The sequence below is a fragment of the Cyprinodon variegatus genome, unplaced genomic scaffold (assembly GCF_000732505.1).
Source record: "Cyprinodon variegatus isolate N-32 unplaced genomic scaffold, C_variegatus-1.0 Scaffold373, whole genome shotgun sequence".
Taxonomy (NCBI): Eukaryota; Metazoa; Chordata; class Actinopteri; order Cyprinodontiformes; family Cyprinodontidae; genus Cyprinodon; species Cyprinodon variegatus.
Window position 1 is genome coordinate 87,065 of NW_015150826.1, and position 5,676 is coordinate 92,740.

The window sequence follows — 5,676 nt, forward strand, 5'->3', positions numbered from 1 at the left end:
TTTTTTATCCCCCCAATATTGATATCGGCCTTCAAAATCTCCTATCAGTCAGACTCTACAGCCTACTGGACTTCCTTCCTCTGGAGGTTTTCCCAGAATGCTTTGCCAGTAAGAGGAATTTTGACAAGGGAACATTCTTTGGATCCCCATGAAAACTAGAAAACTGATCTGGAGGAGGAAACGCTTGAGTTTTAAAATTAGTTTGTTAAATAATAGAAGCAACCAGACTTTCCAGGAGTGTTTGTCTGTTTTGTCACTTTGCATCAGAGCAACCTGGGTTTCAAAAGGCTAAAGCTACTATTATACCTTACTGTGTGTAATCAAAAAACTTTAAATTGTTCAAGGAGGACAGCAGTGAAGATCATACCTGTTTGCGACGGGAGGGGAGTGTTTGGAGATTTAGGATTGCTGTTCTTTGGGTTGCTATTTGGTCCTGCGTAATCAGAGGGAAATAAAAGAAAAATTAGTTTTCCTCCTCTTAGATTTTCTTTTAAAAATGTAGAAGAGGGAGTCCTGCTTCTGTAAAAGAGTGGAAGAAAGATAAGAAAATCAGGGGAAGGATGGCAAGAGTGCCACTGAAGACCCTCTTTGACTCTGTAGGTGGCGTCCTGCTTTTTCTATGATGGAGTATGATGGAGCAGCAGCTTAACGGAAGCTCAAAGGAAGTGGTTGAGTAAATCTCCCCTGGACACAGAACATGTTCTGGTAGAGTAAAGGACTTTAACAAAATTACATCACTTTTGGACAATGTCTTCCACACCATGCATGGAGTTGTTACAGAATTTAACAACTACTTCTGTGACAGATTTCTATATCCTAGGTGCACCTTATACTCCTTTGTTCACCCTAGGTGCATAAAGGAGCATTTTCACAGATCCCTCCTCCCAGCTGCTGATAGAGCCTATAATCACCACTGCTCCCATCAGAACCAATAAGAGTCCAGTGCCAGGGCAGCTGACAGGCTTGGCTGGGCCAAGATGGGTTGCTCTTGAACCCATGCATATTTGTGGCCTCCCAAACCCAACTTGCCATAAGGAAGTTGTTAAATGTTGGATTTGCCTATTTAATGGTTATGTCTTTATTCTGATTAAGCTCAAAATAAAGCGTGTTTTTCCATATTTTATGGTCTTAATCAATGAGGTTAAAAGATGCATAAAAATGTTTTGTTCTTATTTTTATCTGCCTGCTTCATCCCTTTCTGAGCTAAAGCACATCATGAAAGTCGGCCTGCAAATTCAAATCCCAATGGCTTACTTTCTTGGACCAAAATTATGTTGATTTTTGAAGTTAAGTGGTACACATTTGTGCCTTCACATGGCCATAAGCCTAAAGATATTTATGAAGGATCAATGTAGCTTCCCAAATCTATATAGACCTACGACGGACTGGCGCCCTGTCCAGGGTGTACCCTGCCTCTCGTTCGTATACTGCCGGATGGATGAATCTATATAAATATAGCTAGGTGCTAAAGGTTATCCATCTTCAAATATAACTAACACTTAAGACAAAAATTAAATTGAAAATACATCTCGGTAGAAGCAAACAGATCCAATGAAATGCAGAAGGCTGAAGCAAAACAAAGATGCCTGCACCGGTGTTAGCAGGAATTCCCTCTATTTTGAAAAGCCGACAAACTGACATGATTTGTGCCTTTGTGGATGGGAGGACGTTTGCATGTTCCTCCGGACTGGATTTGTTAAGAGTTTTACTTCTCAATGTTTTTTGACACAGCTGCTACTGCTGCTGTGATTGGATTAACCTGCTGAAAGGTTCTGCTTGGTGATTTACCCAATCAGGTTGAAGGTTTGTACTGAATGTCCGTCCCTTTTGCGAACACTATCCACAAGAGCCTTTCCAGATGATATTGGGTAGAATTCAAATTGAAATAGATGGATTCATCTACTTTTTGCAACGTGACCATATGCACCAAGCATTTTATTGTTTATATTTATCATAGTTTCTGGTCCAGCAATTTCTCGACTACCCAGAAAACAGATTTGGCAATAATTTCTGGTACCTTGAATGACCCAACAACAGATGGAGTCAAAGTGTAAAAGGAGGGATTTCCAGGACTATCTGGGGTTTAGTTGTAAAGCTTTACCTTGTTAGTCTGTGGGAGCAGAACTTTAGATGCTGTGTTCATATTTTTAAGTCTTCAGCTCACTTACCTCCAGGAGTGGGGGGAACATCCTCCACAGTTGACTTGATTCTGGAAAGGGCCACACTATTAGAATTAAATTCTCTTTGGAAACTTGAATAGTTTGATCCTTTTATATATTACCTATCCTCCTCAACTTCCAGCAGAGTCTTGTAGGCAGCGATCTCTGCGATCATGGCCATCTCCTTATTCTGCAAAACTATGCATTCTTTCTGGCTGATGTTTAGCTCGTTTTCCTTTTCTTCTTTGTCCTTTTGGAGATTTTGATTTTCCTTTAGAAGTGTTTTAATTTCATCCTCTAGTTTTTTCTTTTTGTCCTGTAAGCTTTTTATCTGGTTTTTGACAGAGAACAAGAGGTTAACTTCCATATAAACTCAAAAAGAAAAGAGGAAACACTAAAAACTGTCTCCTATAGACTCTGACCGATTGGATCCAATTCTATGTTTATTGTAAAGCCGGCCTTTAATAAACCTTTCTTGATCGAGCAGTATTATAAATCTAAATACAACAAATTTACAACCACACATTTAAATCTCAATAAAATTGACCCCAACTTACCTCGGATGGGTTGATCTTTTTATGCTCGGGATCATTGCATTTCCCTGCAAAACTTTGAGTCTGTTTCCTTACTTCTTCCAAAATCTTGTCCAAGTTTTTCTTATAGCCATCAGGACTGTCTGCAGGACGACCTTTAAGTGTTTCATTCAACTTCTTAGCTTCTTCAACTTCCTTATTCTGCAGAAGGATGAAGTCAAAGTCCCATGAGTATTTGTGTTTTTACTAATGTTACTAATAAACTACGGACGCCAGCTACAGGCATCATTCCTTTCTTTGAACATCTGGGTTTTCTCCAGGTTCAAAACAACAGAAAGATGGATAGCTACTTGTTAGCATGACTGTCTTGGAGCAACAAGGTTACAGGTTCAAATCCCTTTCTGCATAGAGTTAGCATGTTCTCCCTATTCTTGTAGGACTGTTCTGACCTTAGTGTCTTTGCAAGAGGTGGTTATTCATTTAAGGCCAACAGGTTCCCCGGATGATGCTATTCCAACTAGATCATTTAAAAATGTTTTTCTAGCAATAGGTCCTTCAGTGCTTGCTCTTTCGAATAGCAGTGTGTCTTCAGGTGTAGTTCCTAGAAATTTAAAACATGCAGTCGTCCAATCTCTAATTCAGAAACCCAGCTTGGATCCCTCTGTTCTGGATGACTATATGCCTATTTCTAAAATACCATTCCTTTCAAAAATCCTCAGGAAGGTATTCTATAATCAACTACTGATCTATTTGAAAGAACAAAATATTTTAGAGTTGTTGTTTTTTTCAGTTTGCTTTCAAGTCTATATAGTCTATCTATATAGTTCTCTAGTGTATCTGATTATGTTCTGATTGCCTGATTCTGACCCGCTCTGCCTTTGGACCTTTGAGCCTGCCTGTTCCTGTTCTGGTCTGTTTGCCTGGCCTGTCTTCGGACTCCTGTGGGATTTCTGTCTGTGTACCTAACTTGGAACTGATTCCTGACACCATCCTGGATTTCCCTCTAGAACTTTTTCAGACCTCTGATCTCCTGGTTCTGAATCCTGAGCGCATCCTTGGCGTCGGCCTTCCTTAGTCTTTTCTTCTGCCAATCCTCTGACCTCAGGGGCTACAGCATCTGGGACCCTCTACCTGTAATCCAGTGGGTTAGAAGCTAAAAGGTTTGGCTACCTCGTCCTCTGGGCACAGACTGAACTTTAAGACCAGGTTAGTGACTCACGCGTTCATATTCATCCGCCAGATAGACATGGTCACTAACCTGTGTTCTCTTCCTGCAAAAGTTCCTGCCTTAGACGCCCTAGCTGCTCACTGCAGATCTTTAATTAATGCCTTTCTTTAAAATATCTGACTGTCCGTCTGCCTTGAATACTGGGTCCTCTTTTCTGAGCCTTGACTGCCATGTTAGATCGCAAGTAACGTAATGATGCTGCACAGTGAAAAGTAAGCAGTGAGACTCCTGATTTGATGAAAAACTACAGCAGTTACTAACACCATTATTCTGTAAAGCTGTTACTCCCAACATTTCATTTAACACACTTGCCTTCTTCTAATAAAAGCCTTAATTATTATCTAACACCTGCTCAAATTAAGCACTTGCCCTGCAAAACTGAAAATAAATTAATGTTTTTTATACTTTTGCTTTTGAAATTTGAGGTTCTTTTTTTGTTTGTTTTTAGAAAACACATCCATGTGTCTTTTAAATGTAATTGCAACATTATATTTATGCTCAGAAAATTTGAAAAGATTCAGAAGTGATGTAGAGATTTGTGATAAGTCATAGCTTTAAATATTTATGCTTAAAATTGGAGCTGCAAAGTTGTTTCTTCTTTGAAGGATTATGTGTAAAAAAAGAAATCTTTATAATCTTTAGTCATAGAGTCTTATTCACAAGGAAGTTTGTTTTGGTGATGTCACACACACACTGACCTCCACCCCACACACACACCCCCACAGCCTCAGAAGAAAGGACAATAAGTGAGAGAACAATGAGCACCTTCTGAATTATCTGGGTCCTCAGGGTAGAAATCTGAGTCTCCAGCTTCCTCTTCTCTTCCTGCAGTTTCTAGATTTTCACAGAGTTAGTATTTTGGTCAGTAACCATCAACAAAGACAGATGTTATGAGTTATGACTTCATCCAAGCCATCAACTATATCTCCAAACTAACAGAAACATCTGATGCTATGATGGGTTTAAAAGGCTAAACTTGGGCAGATATGGCATAAAACATCACCTCCCTCCGTCTGTTATGAGGCAACGCTCATCACTATTCTAACATTATATTAAAACATCTTTAAGTTTTCACCCGTAGCTTACTGTCATTTAGATCAACAGTTTTTAGATGTGTGACTCATAGCAGATTATAGTTATACAGGAAATATTTTACTTTCTTTGAACCATAAAAGGTTATTAACTCATACAAAAAAATACTTGCAGACTCAGAAAGCTGTCTTTATCCTTAATCTTGATAAACTAAATATGTCCAGTTACTCCAAATTTCTAAAGGCTAAAATTACATCAAAATAAAATGAAAAAAAAAATTGTATTTTACTTACATTTTCAGCATTTTTTTTTTTTGTCTCTGCATCTTCTTTCTTTTTAGTCTCATTTCTCAAGCTGGAAAACAGAGAATCGGTGGAAATGTATTAAAATGTGTTGTTTTTTCTATAATCAGTGACATGATGGAGAGAGGAGGAGCCTCATGGTTCACTTTTAGAGATAGTCTACTCAAAGATGTTAATTTTTCAAGTTTTTTTATAATAACGATTTGAAAATAATTCATTTTATAATGATAAAAAAATAATTAGATACTTTTATTTTTACATATTTTATGTCTGCTTTTCTCCAAATTTTATGCAGCCCCCACTTCATTCATTTTTGATCATCAATAACAAATTTCCAGGCATTTGCAAGAACCTAATTTGCTGCAGCTGCTGGATAAGGGGGGTTCTTCATCTGTAGTGTTCTGCAGGATACTGATAGTGTT

At 38.3% G+C, this 5,676-nt stretch overlaps 1 long non-coding RNA gene across 1 annotated transcript; it reads right to left on the reverse strand.

The window, feature by feature from the left end:
* Positions 1-367: 367 nt before the first annotated feature.
* LOC107092278 lies at positions 368-4,764 on the reverse strand. The gene is made up of 5 exons (XR_001481570.1): positions 4,686-4,764; positions 2,717-2,893; positions 2,282-2,490; positions 2,169-2,209; positions 368-433 (listed from the first exon to the last, which is right to left on the reverse strand). It is a non-coding gene; the product is annotated as an uncharacterized LOC107092278 (long non-coding RNA).
* Between the last annotated feature and the right edge of the window lie 912 nt (positions 4,765-5,676).